Source organism: Natator depressus, chromosome 2 (genome assembly GCF_965152275.1).
Source record: "Natator depressus isolate rNatDep1 chromosome 2, rNatDep2.hap1, whole genome shotgun sequence".
In the NCBI taxonomy this organism is placed as follows: Eukaryota; Metazoa; Chordata; order Testudines; family Cheloniidae; genus Natator; species Natator depressus.
Window position 1 is genome coordinate 228177381 of NC_134235.1, and position 18298 is coordinate 228195678.

General features: G+C 40.2%; 1 protein-coding gene across 3 annotated transcripts in view; it reads right to left on the bottom strand.

Moving 5' to 3' along the window:
* The window catches only part of PIP4K2A (phosphatidylinositol-5-phosphate 4-kinase type 2 alpha), a 192322-nt gene that overhangs the window by 126800 nt on the left and 47224 nt on the right, over nucleotides 1–18298 (bottom strand). The gene's annotated exons all lie outside the window — the stretch shown is intronic.

An 18298-nucleotide genomic window follows, 5' to 3' on the forward strand; every position in this document is an offset into this window, starting at 1 on the left:
TATAAATAGAGTATGTCTTTTAATATTTCACCATGGAAATATGTGAAATAAGATTAGCTCAGAAGAGGTTTTTACAGCTTTTTAAAAATAGGAATTATTTCAATATAGGTGGAATGTAACATCATATTATGATAGGAATTACGGAATATTGGAGTGGACCAGAAGAACAGACGCTGTATAACAATGCTAATATCTCGTGCCTGACTGTTCTCTCACTTACGATGTTGAGAATCATGAGTATCAGCACTGATGTCTATGGAGTTGCATCACTGTAAAACCAGCATAACTGAGAGGAGAATGAGTTTTTCTTCCCTTCATCCAAGAGAATGAGGTCCAGGCTGAGTTATGGTATCACCTCTCTAACTGGTAATTCCAACTGAGATAGGTAACAGAAAAGGAAGCCAAGTATCACAAAGATAAAGATTAAAGGAGAGTGAGAGAAGTACTCTAATATTCAAAGGTAAGAGGAACTGTAGCCAGGTGAAATCTAGAAAAACAAGAAGTCAGAGGGATACCAACAACTTGAAATATCAATTGTAGAAGAGAATTAAAACTATTTTGGATATTATGCCTACCCGAATACCTGCACCAATCTTTGTGGCTGCACACATTTTCCCAATTTTTAAAATGGTTTCTCTTCTGTGTTGCTGTATAAAAGACCCACACTCACAAAAGGGAAACTGACTGACTAAACAGGTAAAACAGTGAACCTAATAAAACATCAAGAACTGTCAAATTAAACTGAGAGGAACTTTATTTTTCCTTCCCTCTTTTTACAGTTGTTGTAATCTTAGGTGTTCCTTGCAATAACAATAGATTAAAAAAAAGTTTAGAAAGAAGCATTATTCAAATGGACGGTGTTCCTATAAGTTGAACAAGCAAACTCTGGAAGCCTAAATGGGAGGAGAATACAGAGGGCATTCACAGCAGCTTACTTCTAATATTCAAACAAGCAATCAATTACATATTGACTGATCAGTCCACACCATAGCTACGCAAGCTGCCAAGCCTAAAACTAGATCCTAGTTACCAGAGTGGATTTGATTTAAATCACTAGTCAGGAAGACTCAATTTAATCATGGTTTTCTACAAAAAGGTGCATTCTTGTTGGTTATTATAACCTTAATACATATTCTTCACAACTCAGAGATAGATGTAAGTTTCATTTTCAGAAGGTACACACTATAAATTTTTAAACAGTGATTTATTTTGAAAAACTTTTCAGATTAGTTTTACAGCTATATCAAAAAATGAATAATTGGTTATTTTATTTACCAAAGGTAATTGAAGCAGATATTTATGAAGTCATTGGGAGGTGAACTATCTCCAATTCAACAGGTTAATCATTAATATTTGGAGGATTTTCTTGCCATGCTGTATTAGGAGGAGACCACCACCAGAGAGACATTTAAATTGTTTTATTTAACTAAAACAACATTATGTATTCTGGATTTTTTTCTTCAACAGCAACCATAATAATTTAACAAAATGAGCATATGTCTCTCGCTTCTCATGTTTATCTCCAGACTTCTTCTCCTTGTCTAGATCTATTCCACCCCCAACAATCTTCTGTTCATTGAACTTTTTGAAACTTTGCACTTTTAGAGAGAGGTAAGGGATTGACTGTGTACACAATTTGCAGAGGGACAACAGAGTTGAGGTCTGTTATTTCTCACCTCTATATATTATTTATTTATTTTAAAACATTTTTGCTGTTAACAAGCATGTTACCTCTGGAGAGACAAATCCACAGTTTGAGAACTGCAAAACTAAGCAGTTGATGATGATATCTTCTAGACTGATGATATCTTCTAGACTGAGCATTGAGTCCCATTGGGTAGATAGAAAGAGTTACCTAAATAATCTATACATAAGCCTGTGGAACCCCGTAAGATTGGGTCCCTAATGCATGAACTATTGGAACTCATTTACAAAACTTTTCTTAAACATTACATGAATATATGATCTCATACTATAGAATTAGAATTTATAATCCCTATTCCATGATGAAATATCTTTGAGCTATAATGTATCTTAATTAAAACTATCTTTAGATAGGTTTTTCCCCTCAAAAAGCATTTTATTAAAAAAAATCAGATTGAAATAAAAATCCGATTTGTAAATTTTTTTTTAAAAAGTCATTGATTTTTATGCACCCTGCTAGCTATCAAAGGCCCTGAGCCTGCAACTGCATCCAGGTAGACAGCCTCTTACCTTGAAGTCAATGGGGCTCCCCAAGAGGTGAAGGGGGCTGCATGCACCGTTACTATTGTAATATAAGGGCCCAAATGCACAAGTGATTTTAAGTGGAATTCATGCACTTTCTGAAGGCCAGAACATTGCTTGGATTTGTAGTTTTAGGTTCCAATCACTGAATCTGTGAACTTCATTCCTCTTACAAGACCTGACAATTTTATCTGAAAACCGAACAGGATCAGTAGCAGATATTTTTGACTTAATGAAATGACATTCTCACATGCTTTCTGTGAACCAGGAAGTACCAAGAGGATTTTCCCTTAAAAAATACATAAAAACAATAGTTAATGAATTTTTCCATGAAATGCCTCCTCACAACCTGCTCAGCAGGGGCATTCAATACTCATACCTGGGCTTTATTCGATTTTTGACTTTTGCTTTGTCTCTCACCATGAAGATAATATATTTTGTTATTTTCCCCAAATTCATTTTGAAATTAAATGCAAAAAAAAAATTCCCTGTGTGCAATCTGCAATATAACTGAAGCACTCATAGTATTAGGTGGAAATTATTATGTTAATATACAAACAGTTTATTGCATTAAAGTGCAGCATAAGAAGTTATATATTTTAAGACAATATACATCTGACCACTATATGAATTTCAAACTTATCTATCCACCACTTCCCTGGAAAATTCTTGAAAAACCACCTAGTGTCAGTTGGAAACCTAGTAATTTAATTATAGCACTAACCTTCCTGAAAACTTTAAAATATAAGGAAAAATTAAAAAGCTGCTGTACGAGGATATTTTTAGACCGGAAAATGTCCCAGCAGACTCCGAGATATTATGTACATCAATTCAAAGCAAATAGGCTAGTTCATATAGAGTCCTGAGCCAGCTATATAAAACAAGAAACTTCACATTGTGACATTCCCCTCTGGTGTTACCTGGACCGGTGACATGCTAGATCACTCCAATCCTTGACTCTGGGAGCCAGCCTTACCCTGCTCTGCTGTGAGAACCCCCACTCCTGGGCTGTTCACACACAGTCTCCGGCATGTAAGCTGCTCCCAGCTACTTGCAACCGAATGACACTAGCCAAATATCTCCAGTCCCAGACACAACCCTAGGAACCTCCATCTTGCAATGTTCAGTTATTCCTGTTGGATGCTGCAAGCTTATATGAGTTCATCAATTTAACAAAGAAATGGATATGTACCAGGCTTGTTATCCCAAAGGGAGTCTCTGACATGCTCCAAAACAAATGCACTGCTTCAGGTAGAACAAACAGATTTATTAACTACAAAGATAAATTTTAAGTGCTTATAAGTCAAAGCATAAACAAATCAGACTTGGTCAAATGAAATAAAAGCAAAACACATTCTAAGCTGATCTTAACACTTTCAATACCCGTACAAACTTAGATGCTTCTCACCACAGGATGGCTGGTTGCTCTTCAGCCAGGCTCTCCCCTTTGTTCAGCACTTCAGTCGCTTGGTGTAGTGTCTGTAGATGTAGGTGGGAGAGAGAGAGAGCACGGCAAATGCCTCTCCTTTTTATCATGTTCTTTCTTCCCTCTTGGCTTTGTGGCCCCCACCCCCACCCCTTTCAGAGTCAGGTGAGCATTACCTCATCACAGCCCCATACTGACCAAAGGAAGGAGTGTGACTCACTGAAACAGACTCTTTTGTTGCTGCCTAGGCCAGTGTCCTTTGCTCCTTTAAGGCTGGGCTGGGCTTGTCCCATGATGAGGTGTGAACTGCCTCTCTGCTCTTGGAGAGTTTTTGCCTGGGCTTATTTTAAAGCCACGATGAAAATACATTTTCAGCCTCATAACTACATACATGAAATTATAACCTACAACAATGCTCAGTGCATAATGAGCCTTCCAAAGACACCCAACATAAACTTTGCATTGGATGCCACACAATCATTTTACAAGGATGAACATGGGGGTGCTGCGTGTTCCCCCGAGGTACAGCGCGTCACACATACAACACTGAATTCCCAAACAGGCTTCAGTGTCTGGGAACCAGCCCAGTGTGGGAAGAACATACTTGAAGATGACCTTATTCTTTATTAGCATAGGTGATCAAGTCTCATCAAACCCCATGCTTATACCAAGCCATCCTTAAACAGGGAAGAAATGCATCCAGCACTCTGACCTAAAGATTACACATTTCTACTACTGCTGCAGTCAATGGAAGGTAAAACCAGAATAAACTGAGGGGACAAGAAATCTCATTTCACTAGTGATGTTTATATGCTTTTAGCAAAACAAAACAAAAACAAAAACCCAAAACAGATGTCCTTTTAAATATAGCATCTGTTCCCATATCAGCATACAAGACCTTATAATAAACCTTAACAAGCTCATTTAATATTTCACTTAATATTCCTTGTATTCATCCAATAGGCTTTTTTTCATAGTAACATGGATGTGTTACAAATACCACTGACCTATTTGGAGGCCAGCAAAGGTTTAGCTTGAATAGCAAGAATTCAAGACCACTCTTACTTCCTGTTCAGAATTACCGGAGAAGATACCAATCCTCATTTGTCATTCTAAAGGACTGTGGGAGAGTACATTGTACACAACTTTTAAAGGCAACACTCCTCCCTGTCCCTGATTCACAGGGCCTCTATAGGGATTTAGAGAACTACAGAGTACTACCACTACATGTTCACAATAGACAATTTTAAAAACATTCTAGGACAAATATCAAGTTTTATCATTTGTTTTCCCAACAGTTTCAAATTTAACCTTACAAAAGATCTACCAAAATAAACAGAGATGCATCATACCAAAGAGATATTTTCTTGTGTCCATGTCCACCAACCAAAAAAAAAATAAAGTTGAAACATTACTGGGAGAAGCAATGGAAAAAAAATAATAGTTCTGTATGTCATTTGACCCTATTTCACCCAATAAATTCTGATAAGCTAAATTCCAATAAAAATGAGAAATGATAACTCTGAAGAACCTATTTCACGTAGTAACAGTGTGGCTCACCCCTCAGAGGCTGGGGCTAGCAGCCCAGATTACAGAATAAGGTACACACAAGGGAAGATCAGGAAATTCCCTAAAAAGGACAGCAGGTGGCTGCAGTGAAAGGGGAAGCTGTGGAAGTATAGCAGAGTCAACAGAGAGTAAAGAAAGGCTCCTGCAGAGAATGACCCTGAGATCAGGCAGAGAGGTCTGGGAGAGACTGCATATCTCTCTGGGCAGGGAGATCTGGAAGGAGGAAGACATTTGTTTTGGACAGATCTGTGAATGGACTGTTTGGGATTCTGTTTTATATTTGAAGTTTATTTTATATTAATAAACACAGCCCTTAAGGAGAGGAATTTTTCATTAAGAAAAACCTGACGTGAAGTTTTATTTGAACACTACAAGAGTGAAAACTGAGTCAGGCTGCCAGTAGCATGACCCTAGGCCACAAGGGAGCCAGCCACACAGGAGATGGCTGGCCTGTTTAAACAGACTTTTTAGGAATTAATTTCCCCTATTTCATGAACTGCAACAAATATAGTAAATCTCCAGGTACATTTTCCCTGCTTTGTCTTTGTATTACCAACTGCTTAATGAAACTCCACCTTTAGTGCTATAACTAAGCAATGAACCTCATTACAGGAAGGAAATTTCCCTCTGAGGCTTTGAATTGTCCTTCCTCCCAAAAACACAGGAACAGTATAGTTGATGCAATGCAACTTGATAGGCTGGTGGAGCTGCTGAAACACTCAACTAAAGTTTCATAGATTCTGAGGCCAGATCACCTAGTCTGAGCTCCCATATACACAGACCATCAGCCCATAAAACTTCCCCAAAAACTATTCCTAGAGTACATTTTTTAGAAAATCATCCAATCTGGATTTTAAAATGGTCAATGATGGAGAATCTACCATGACTGATGATCAATTATTCCAATGGTTAATCACTCTCAACGTTAAAAATTTTCACCTTATTTTTATTCTGAATTTGCCTAGCTTCAACTTTCAGCCATTGAACCTTGTTATACCTTTCTCTGCTGGAGTGAAGAGTCCATTATGAAATATTTGTTTCCCATGTAGATACTTAGAGACTGTAATCAAGTCATCCCTTAACCTTCTTTTTGTTAAATTAAATAGATTGAGCTCCTTGAATCTATCGCTATGAGGCATGTTTTCTAATCCTTTAATCATTCTCGTGGTTCTTCTTTGAACCCCCTCCAATTTGTCAACATCTTTCTCGAATTGTGAACACCAGAACTGGACAGGATCCCAGCAGTGGTCACACCAGTACCAGATACAGAGGTAAAATAACCTCTCTGATCCTACTTGGGATGCATAAACAGGGGAATATAAGGAGTGCATCAGCCCTTTTGGCCACAGCGTCATACTGGGAGCTAATGTTCAGCTGATGATTCACCATGACCCCTAGATCTTTTTCAGAGTCACTGGTTCCTAGGACAGAGTACCCCAGCCTGTAAGTATGGCCTACATTCTTTGTTCCTAGATGTAAGACTTTGCTTTTAACCATATTAAAACACACACAGTTTGCTTGAGCCCAGCTTACCAAGCGATCCAGATTGCTTGGTATCAGAGACCCTTCCCCTCCATTATTTACCCCTCTTCCAAACTTTGGGTTATCTGAAAACTCTATCAGTGATGATTTTATGTTTTCTTCAAGGCCATTCATAAAAAAAGGTTAAATAGCACAGGCCCAAGAAGGAATTGTGGGAGGACCCCGCTTCCCACTAGAAACACACCCATTCAAATATGATTCCCCATTTACGATTACATTTTGAAACAACTAGTAAGCTTTTAAGCCATTTAATGTGTGCCATATTAATTGTATATCTTTGTAATCAAAATACCGTTCAATACCAAGTCATATACCTTACAGAAGTCTATTACATCAACACTAATACCTTTTATCAACCAAACTTGTAATCTCAAAAAAAATCAAGTTAATTTGACAGGTTCTATTTTCCTGTAAACCCATGTTTATTTTCATTAATTATATTACTTTCCTTTCATTTTTTATTATACGAGTCCTGTATCAGCTGCACCATTATCTTGCCCGGGATCAATGTTAGACTGATAGGCCTATAATTACCCAGTCATCCCATTTATCCTTTTTAAATATTGCAAGAAAGCTAATGTGCCAGTCTTCTGGAACTTCCCCGGTGTTCCAAGTCTTATAGAAATGTACAGTCTACATAGTATAAACCACTGCTTAGGGAAAAGAGACATCTTTAAGTAATGAACAGACTGTCAGGGAGGTGATGGTGTCTAAAAATCTCTTCCTCTATTAGATTAGAACTGCAGAAATTGATTCATACACAAAACGAGCTCTGATTTTTGCCTTTTCAACAGTTTCCAAACATGAAACAACAAAATGTGAAAATACTGTTGGTTGTTTTTCGACAACAAAATGCTCACTGTTTCACCTTCCATAGAGAACATGCTCTAGGCCTGACCCTTGTCTGAATATTGCTGAAGGAAGACTAGTCCATCTCAACTGTGTTTTTCCTTTTGCTTCATCGGGGCCTTTGGAATGTTTAATCAGGCAAGGTGGGAAGGAGGAGTGACATTTTTCCCTCAGTTCTTCTGACCCCCGTGCCACCTCCAGCCATGCCAGCTTGTTTTTTAACAAGGTTTGTGAGACAATAACCAAATATTATGGCTCTCTGATTCATTTGGATGGGAGAAGGGGAATTCAAAACCACTTATTTCTGTAGCTGTTTCATACCATTAAAACAATGTGGATCAAATATTGGATACTTAAATTAAAAAAAGGTGATTTTCTAAAACAAAATTGCAGTACGGAAGGAACCAACTAAATAAATGAAGAGCATATTGTGTCACGGAAATGAAAGGGGGATTGTGTCAATGAATAATACATGATAAGTTATGTGGGGGGCAAGGGAGAAGAGTTGGAGGGTTACGATTAGCTGATTTATCTTTAATCTCATGCCCAGCACCCAATACTGACTCTTAATAGACCACTAGCAGAGGGATGGGCAGAGGAGAGGATGGTGCAGAAACAGTTGAGCAGCACTGATCTTGCCCTTTCCGGTACAAGCTACTAAATAAATTAGTATGCAAATGAACTTAGGACAACTGTGGAAGACCATGGGCTGAATTATGGCTAACGTAAGTGCAGAAATAATCAAACTCTCCTTGGATCAACAGCAGAGGGTTGGAATCAGGAGAGGAGAGGAAAAAGAGAAGAGAACAAAGCTGTACAGGTCATGCTACTCTTGGGATATACTACCGCTTAGCAGAAATAGCCAATACAATTAATCTTTAAACAAATACAGTCCAAATGGAAATTAGATATTTTAAATAAGAAACAAAAACCATGTAGTTAGAACTTTTTTCCAACTGTTCTAAAGGCTCTTAGCTCACAGTGTCTTTATCAAAGTCTGACTTTAGAACCCTTTGTGAAAAACCCACCTATTAATGATTCATAAATGAAAAAATAAGTTTTACTTTGAAAAGTTACCCTCACTTAACCACGGATAGCAACAACACAGCCATCACTTTTTACTTGCAATGCACATTTAGGGCTCAATTGGGCAAACCTTGACTCTAGGGAGGAGTCCTTTCTCACACAAGTAGTTCCACTGACTTTAAACGGGACTCCTCATGTGAGTAAAGACTACTCTTCTCATGAAATGGTTTGCAAAGTGAGGCCCTTGATTGCCAACAGCTTGTTCTTTTTACTTGGGAAGATCACTAACAGCTGTAGTTTTCAGAGTCTGCTTCCCCACAGTTGTCATTATCCAGTACCTATTGTACAAGTCAGAAACCTTACAGTATTCCCATATGCACTTGTCACAGCAATTTCATTTTCTGCTGTGAGATTCCACACTTTTGCACTACAAAAACTGCATCTTATTTACCATTCAATTCTAGTGGGGATGAAATCCATTCTTCAAAACAATCAATATGAAATGCTCCATTCCAGTCCTTTCAGCAGACCACAAATCTTTGTTGTCTATTACTTTAAGGGATTATCCATAGATGGCTTTAGCCCTAGATCTAAGAATTTTATCATCTCTTGTTTTTAGTCAGTTTCCATAAAACTTTGGAATATATTCATTCTTCACATCTGTGATAATTAAATTATCCACTAAATATTCTACTGCAGCTGCTTCTCTACCATTTATTCTCTGGCCCTGATTTGACCATTTTAAATCAAATTTCAGTCAAGACTATTGGCTGTTTGACTTCCCATATGAACAGCTTTAATTACCTCCCTCCACAAGGAGGTTTTATCATTGTAACCGGATCTGCGCCAGTCATTCCTGGCTCTGGAAGAACATGTTATTAGTAACTCTCTCACACAGCACTTGGAAGCTTTAAAAAATAAAATAAAAAAAAAAGGCCATGCTTGTCCAGTTCCTGCTCCCCCTCCACCCTACCCCAATCACTGCAGAGCAACTCAGTCATTTAGGCTAATTTGAGTCTCTGAAGAAGAAATCTCTCAGAATAGTTTTCTTCAAATCAAATCCCTTAAACCAAAAATTATCTGGTTACCCCACCAAAAGAAGATACTGCTCAAAATACTCATTGGTTTCACAAAAGCACTAGACCTGAACACTGACCAGCCTGGAGTTTTTAATATTTTCCCTTTTTCAACAGGTGAATTCCTTCCTCCTGCTCAGTATTTTGGGGGTTATTACAATCTGGGCCATGATGTTATTTTAATCCAGGGGTTCTCAAACTGGGGGTCAGGACCCCTCAGTGTGTCACAAGGTTATTTCTTGGGGGGTCACGAGCTGTCAGCCTCCACCCCAAACTCCGCTTTGCCTCCAGCATTTATAACAGTGGTAAATATATTAAGAAGTGTTTTTAATTTGTAAGGGGGTTGCACTCAGAGACTTGCTAAGTGAAAGGGGTCACCAGTACAAAAGTTTGATAACTAATTTGTCTATCTATAGAAAATATGCCTCGATCAACATTTTATTTGGCTCACAAAACATGAACTGTAAACAATGCAGAGGAATCACTAACAAAATACAAGAATGTTAAAATGCTTTAAGAGCAAATATAAAGCACCCACATTCATCAGTTTAGAAGGGTAAATTCGCAGTATAAAGTAGCTGTAATCTGCCATAGAACGATGGTACATTCTGACCTTTTATCGCCTAAGGAAATAAGCAACACAAAGTCACATGTTGTCAGAAAAACTGTCTCATATGGACACAAACTTCCTTGTAAGACCAGCTCAGAGAACAAAACAGAATATGATGCTGACATTACAGTATAACCCTGTTCAGGATCATCTTCTGTTTCTTAGGCCATTAGACTCCTAAATAGTAATTTGCATTTTTCATAATTATTTTAGGCCCTGGTCTTAAACTAGCTCTAGAAGAGCAGACTCTGTGGGGTATGTGGTCCACCCAATGAAAGCCAGTTGCAGGATCAGGGCTTATATGTTCCTTTTGTAGCAACCACAATGAATCCATTCTATTGGTTGGTGAATTTATGTTTATGAGTCACAAGACAGAAACGACAAGCTACACCAAGGAAATTTTTTGTACAAGTTTCATTTTATGGAGCACATACCATTGTTAAGAATTACTAGAATTTCTCCTCCTAGAAATCTTTGTTGAAATGGCACATTCTGTGGAGTTACTGCATCCTCAACTAAGCCATGTAGGCTTCCCTCATTTGGAAGTGTGTAAGGCAGTCATCTGGCCCACCACTGCACAAGAACAATCTTTTTAACTGATCTGCTTCTGAAGCTGCAGCTTGTGATTCACATGGGCTGTTAGCCGATAATTTTGTGGTTTTCTTGCAATACATTGTTGATATAGTAATGTCTTGTCAATCAAGATTTTGTACAGCTGTTATTTAAGGTCTCAACTATCCTCATATTTTTAAGAGAAAATCAGGTAAAATTTTATTAATGATCATCTTCTAGGACAACAGGATGGAGAATTAGTTTTTAAATTTCAAGTAATCAGTTCTGATGAAATAAAATTAATACACATTTTAATTCACTGTATGCTGATTTTTTCTTCAGTCACAATTGTCATCAGGTCTTGAAAGCTTCTTTAATGGACTAGCATTTATGATTCAAAAAGGTAACATGCACCACAATATTTGTTTAAGCAAACTCTGTAATAGGAAGAGAAGAGATTATATGCACTTTCTTCTATGTTAAACAGATTTGAAAAGAAAAATATATTAACAAATTTCACCCTATCTCCCAGAAACTTGACTTGAGTGTCACAGTAGTATAGCATACCAGTAATTTTTCCTTCTGACATAGTGTTCTCCAGATTCTCCATTTGACCAGATTAGAAACCCAGCTACACCTTCAGCAGCAGTTTGTGAGCCAATAGCCACTCTGAACTCATTTTCTTTTCTTTACCTTTTTAAGAAAGAAAAATCAAATAGTTCCTAGTTAGGTTTTACCCCCTAAATTAGTTGAAAGTGGCTCAAAGGGCCACAATCTTTCTGAAATGGCAGCCTGGTACTTTGAAGGAGACTAGGCAGTTTAACAATTAGCACTTCTCCTCCTTCAACTCACTTCCCCCTTTCCAGCTTCCCCAACTGCCTCTTTTCATCCCTCTCATCCTCAATTTGCCTTACCTTACTGCCTTAACAATTCCTACACCTAATTAACAGAGACTGGGATTTTGTGTGAATGTTTTTAAATTTAAGCAAGAGATCCAAGTCATTCACAACTGCATTATGACACTCCTAAAAAGGCCCAACTGGCCCATCAGAATATGACTTTGGACAATCAGCAGCCCCAGCCATATTCTATTTATCCCCAGACTAGATACTTATGTTTAACAGCAATAGAACCTTCCATGCACTATCAGGTCAACCTGCCCCAACCTCCATCTGGAGAAGCCACATACAAGTGCCTGTTCATTTTCTGGCTTCTTTGCTGAGATTGCTAGTAAAGTGTTTACAGCAGGCTGAGAGCATTCGTCTCATGCAAACATGAGTTGATTCTCATGGTAAAGAGCTAAGTGAATTCTGATGACTCACTAAGGGCTGGTCTACACTGAAAAGTTAGGACAACCCAGCTATGTCACTCAGGGGTGTGAGAAAAACAACCACACCCCGAATGACATAATTAAGTCGACCTAACCTCTGGTATAGACAGCACTAAGTCGACAGAAGAATTCATCCGTCTACCTAGCTACCACCTCTCAGGGAGGTGGATTAACTATAGCAACAGGAGAACCCCCTCCCATTGCTGAAGTGTTTACACTGAAGCGCTACAGTGGCGTTTTAAGTATAGACATAGCCTTAGGCAGGTCTACTGTTACCACCACCAGCCCCACCCCCCAGACACACCCATAATGGAGGTGAAACTGCCTCGCTAGAGAAAACCCTACGTGAGAATTGAGCAGTCCTGTTAAAAATCTAGTAACAGTTACCTACCCTGGGTTAAAAGTTTGAGCTGAATTTTTTTATTATGTTAGTAATTTCTTTGTTAATAACCCACACCCTGAGAAATAATTGAATTTTTAAACTCTTCATTGGAGGTGGACTATGTCATCAGCATCAATTCTAACGCTATTTATTATGATCACTTCTGTTCAGTAGGAATAGAACTGTTCAACTCATTTCACATATGCCACATGTGCGCCAGATCTCTGAGTCTGGCCTGGTTTTGAAGTAGGAGGTAAAAGTTTCCATATGCCATTATTAGCCATTAGCATGACCCAGGCTCAATAAAATAATTTAGAAATGAACCAAATGCAGCTTTAAGTGAAAATGTTCAACGAACAACATGTGGCTATTTTTAAATGCAGTTTTTGTTTTATGGGTGATGGTGTAAACAAGAGTCAAGCTATTCTGATTGCAAACAGCAGTCAACTGTTTATACCCATTTATTTGAACACTGGCAAACATCCACATTATACTTCACTAGTTTTTTTCCCCCGAGTAATTATTCTCAATGTTTTTTTGGTTAAAATATGACTGCTATTAAATGAGTCTTCTATTTGAAGAAAGAATAGTGATGCAAGATGCTGATTTACTATTATTCAAATTACCTTATCAATTATGTGAGGTTTTTTTGTAGCACTATAATAACTGGTTCAGCTAAATATTGCAGTCAGAATAGTTGCTAACACAAGAGGTGATGTCACAGTTATTTTAAAGTGCCTAATAATGGAGTCATTGCACTGTTCTGGTGATAACTGCATAATTGACACCACCTACACTAACTACAAGTTGGTCAGTACTAAAGCCTAGTTGCTGCTTTTGTAAGTTTAAAGAGACTTTGTTGAAGAAAACGGATTTGTTCCCCTGGTTAATTCAGTTTGTGTGTCTAACCCCTGGAATAACTGTCTTTAAATATATTGCATGTGATGATGATGGAGGAGCCTAGGTACAAAATTCTGTCAGCTGCCCACTAGGCGTGTGGCAGGTGGTTCCTCTATCACACTTAACAGCCTAATGACACAGTGTTTGCTCTTAGGCATTAACCCAAACTTTAGATTTATTAAAGAAAATAAATAAAAAGGTAGTACAATCCAAATGTTTAAATTTATGTTCTAACAATATTCTTTATGGGTTTCTTTTGTTTGCTTTAATTAAGTATTTTACAGTTAAAGTTGGCAGTTTCATACACTGCAGTACATCTGGCATCTCTTTATTATGCCTTTTGATGTTTAACTTTGTGGTTGTAACATTACTCAAGCCTGCTAAAAGCAAAGCCAGAAACACTCCACTTAGGGAAGATGCAAAGAGCCCTCAAATGTTTTACTGCAAAATTACTCCCTGGTGGTCTTTGAGATCTAACATGATCCGCCAATAATTCAGCTGCTTTTAACCTAAACCTTGCCTTTAACTGGTCATTCTGAATGCTTCTCAGTCACAATTTTGAAAGTTCAGCAAGATAGCTTCACTAGAAACACTAGAGCAGCCTGTCTCTAAACTAGAAAGGAAGGGAAAATGCGATGTGAAGGATGAGGGTTATGAATTATTAAAACTCTGATAGCAATATAAAGTATCACAAGAAATTCCAAGGGAATCTCAGCCTGGCCTACAGGATGTGTACTTCTCTCTCATATATTACGAGATATCTATTGCAGAATATACCAAACATGAAGCACTTTTAAACCCTTTCTTATGTGTGGTTTGCTGGAGTTGCAGACATTCTTCTGGTTATGAATAACTTTGCTTCTAGAGAATTGTCTTCTTTTCTAAATATTAAAATTGACATATCTGGATAAAGGAAATTACATTCCCTTTGGAGACCTGGAGCTACTCTGAGTCTGAGAAATATTTCTTGGCAAATGAAGCTTCATTTTGAACTTAATTTGTCAATAAATGTTAGTAAATGTACAAGGCATGCATGCAAACTTCCTAGTGGAAGAAGACACTTCCACAGCTATTGCTAGTAGGTTTGACAGTCTAACCTAAAGTAAGTGAATTGCCTACAAAGGTGGGATTACCGAGTCCCACATAAGAGCACAAGAACTGACATACTGGGTGAGGCCAAAGGTCCATCTAGCCCAGTATCCTGTCTTCTGACCGTGGCCAATGCCAGGTGTCCCAGAGGGAAGGAACAGAACATGTAATCATTAAGAGATCCACCCTATCACCCATTCCCAACTTCATAAACATACCAAGGAAGGGTGCTAGACAGAAGGTCTGCACACAGGGATGTGCTTTTGAGGCTCAGAGCTAGAAAGAGTGACTGGTGAGGACATGAAAAGCTTCAGCCCTCTTGCAAATATGAGCCCTCTGACTGGCTGCTTGCCCAACTTGCACTGACTGTATCTTTAGCTTGCACTGTTGCAAGTAGGGCCTGGTTTACATAAAATATTAAGTTGACCCAGCTATGTCAGTTGTGCGTGAAAAATCTACACCCCTGGGCGATGTAGTTTAGCCACCCTAAACCCTTGATGGAAACAGAACTAGGTCAACGAAAGAATTCTTCCGTTAACCTAGCTACCGCCTCTTGAAAAGGTGGATTACTTATGCTGATGGAAAAACCCCTTCCATCAGCATAGGTAGTGTCTACACCAGTGGTTTTCAAACCGTGGGTCGCGACCCAGAACTGGGTCATGGAATGGAAGGGACTAGGTCGTGGTAGCTCTAGTCAGCACCGCCGACCAGGCCGTTAAAAGTCCCATTGGCAGTGATGCCCAGCTAAGGCAGGCTAGTCCCTACCTGTTCTGACACCGCGCTGCGCTCCGGAAGCAATCAGCAGCAGGGCCGGTTTCTAGGCGGTGGGGCCACGGGGCTAAGCGTGCTGTCCCCGCCCCGAGCACTGGCTCCACACTCCCATTGGCCAGAAACCGGCCAATGGGAGCAGGGCTGTGCCAGCATGTCTCCGCCTAGGAACTGGACCTGCTGCTGGTGGCTTCCGGAGTGCAGCGTGGTCTGCAGTGCCAGGACAGAAAGGAAGCCTGCCTCTGCACCCCAGCTGCGCTGCTGACTGGGAGCCGCCGGAGGTAAGTCTGCGCCCCAATCCCCTGCCCCAGCCCTGAGACCCCCCTCATACCCAGAGCCCCTTCCTGCACCCCAAATCCCTCATCCCTGGCACCACCCCAGAGCCCCTGAGCACTGACACCCTCCCGCACCCCAACCCCCTACCACAGCCCTGAGCTCCCCCCCCCAACCCACAGCCCCCTCCTGCACCCCAAACCCCTCATCCCTGGGCCCACCCCAGAGCCTGCACCCCCAGCCCAGAGCCCTGACCCCCTCCTGCACCCCAACCCCCTGCCCCAGCCCAGAGCGCTCTCACCCTGAACCTCTCATTCACAGCCCCATCCCACAGCCCTCACCCCCACACCCCAAACCTCTGTCCCAGCCCTGAACCCCTCGGCCCCACACACCCCTCATCCCCAGCCCCATTGAGTCATGGGCATCAACAAAAATTTTCAACTGGGTCATCAGAAAAAAAGTTTGAAAACCACTGAAGTACTACAGCAGCACAGCTGCAGAGCTACAGCTGTTGCTGTAGCATTTCAAGTGTAGAAAAGCTCTAGGTATTGCATGTAGTGCATATTACAGCACTTAAAGGACATGTTCTCTCTTTAAATTCCTACAATACTGGAGAAGAATTTCCTTGCTTTTTTGTCTGAAGAGAAAAGCAGTTGCTTTGTTCTGAAGTGTTACAGATTTGGAAAGTACGTGACAGGAAAAGAGTTTAAATTTTGTTTTTGCAACTATGCCTGTAGGTGTTCATTTATCAAGGTGCAAAAAAATGGAAACCGTGATGGTGGAAGTGGTCACAGCAAAATAAGATGCCAGGAAATTGAAATGCAGCAAGTGACTTAAAGAAACCACAATTTTCAGTTTGTTTTTGCAGTGCTGAATAGTGTGTTCTTTTTACTTTCATTTCGCTAAAATTTTTTGGCAGAATGAGCACAGCTTTGTGCGTACAGTTGCCCATATATTTTCTGAGATTCTTATATGAATGTTTTACTACAACTTCTTATCTAATATTAAAGTACAGTATCTCAACTGCTGTATTCCAGAACAGTTTCTGTATGTCTATCTTAAAAACAAATCTGTTCTAGAATATTAACTGTCTAATGACAGGAAAATGAAGCAAAATTTTCTTGTGTGTGCATATACAGTTACAATTTCAGTGTAATTTGGTAGTTCACATGCAAACAAAGTTACATGTAACATTTACATCAGTGCAGAGTATTAGCACTTTGCTTTTTTTTCCTCTGAAAGGAGGGGCATGGGGGAAGAGAGCAGAAATAGTCTTTACTTCCTCTATTGGATTTACACTTTTCTTCCTACCTCTTATGTTAACTTAATACAGCCAATAATGCAAAGGACAACACGTAAGGAGTAGCTGTATTGTTGCTCTTATTTAAAATTATGCTTAAAGTGAAATTTAGCAGAGCTTGGGACCTAAGTGGTAGAATGCAAGGGCTGACAATAAGTGTCTAAAGGGACTGATCCAACTCCCATTAAAATCAACAATACATTAAGGGCCTATCCAAATTCCATTAAAATCAATCACACTTGTAGAGGAGTGTAGGTATTCAGCAATCTGACTCTCCTCCTACCTCAGTGTAAATCTGGAGTTAATGCCTCTTTTGTACTGCAGACCTGGCTGAGTCCCCCTTGCCAATGGTCACTAGACTGTAACTGCATCCAAAGTTAGGGTCCTACATGCAGTATTGCCAACCTCAAGAGATCAAAAATCATGAATCAGACCACCAAAAAGACAAGATTTTTTTTTAAAGTTATACAGTGTTTTTGATCTGTCTTTTGATTTAGCTCCCCCAATCATAGCCCTTTGTTGCCAACTCTCCCAAATGTATTGGATAGAGTAAATTTTGGCCTTTGTTGCAGGTGTTCTCACACCTGCCCCATCTCTTCAGCAATCCTATCTCTCCAGTTGCTGCCATCAGTTCAGGCTCTAGCCTCATCTCTGCTCCTCCTGCAGTTCTTCACTCCCCTCCCCCAGGCTGGGCAGGCGAACGGGGGCCTGCACTGGTGTCCCCTTCTCCTCCCCTTTTGCTCCTTCCCAGGCTGGGTATTGCTCGAAAGGAGTGGGGAGGAGACAAGGAGCCCCCAGAAGGAGGAACATGTGGAGCTGCCAAGTAACTTCTGCTCCTTCCACCCCCTCCTGCAAAAATGTGTTCCGTTTGTTTTCACTGTATCTTTAACTTGTCAGGTTACAAGAGAACCCAATTTTTTAAGCTTTTAAGAAGTCTCATGATTTTGGGGGGGCCTGATTTTCTGAACACGTGGGATTGGCATTAGTTTATACTGCTTACTTTCTGCAGTCTTCTGGTCCAGCCGCACCGGCCGCTGCGGGGCAGACTCAGGCCACACCCCCTCAAGCAGCAGCAGGAGTTTGGGTGTGGGAGGGGGTGAGGGCTCTGGGTGGCGCTTACCTTGGGGGGCTCCCCGGAAATGGCAACATGTCCCTCCCTCGGCTCCTAGCTCCATGCGCTGCCTCTGCACGCAGATACTGCCCCCACAGCTCCCACTGGCCACGGTTCCAAGCCAATGGGAGCTGCGGAGCCAGCGATTGGGACAGGGACAGCACGCAGAGCTAGGAGCTGAGGGAGGGACATGTTGTTGCTTCCAGGGAGCCGCGAGGTGCCGTGCAGGTGTAGGGAGCCTGCCAGCCCCCACCCCCAGCACCAGAAGA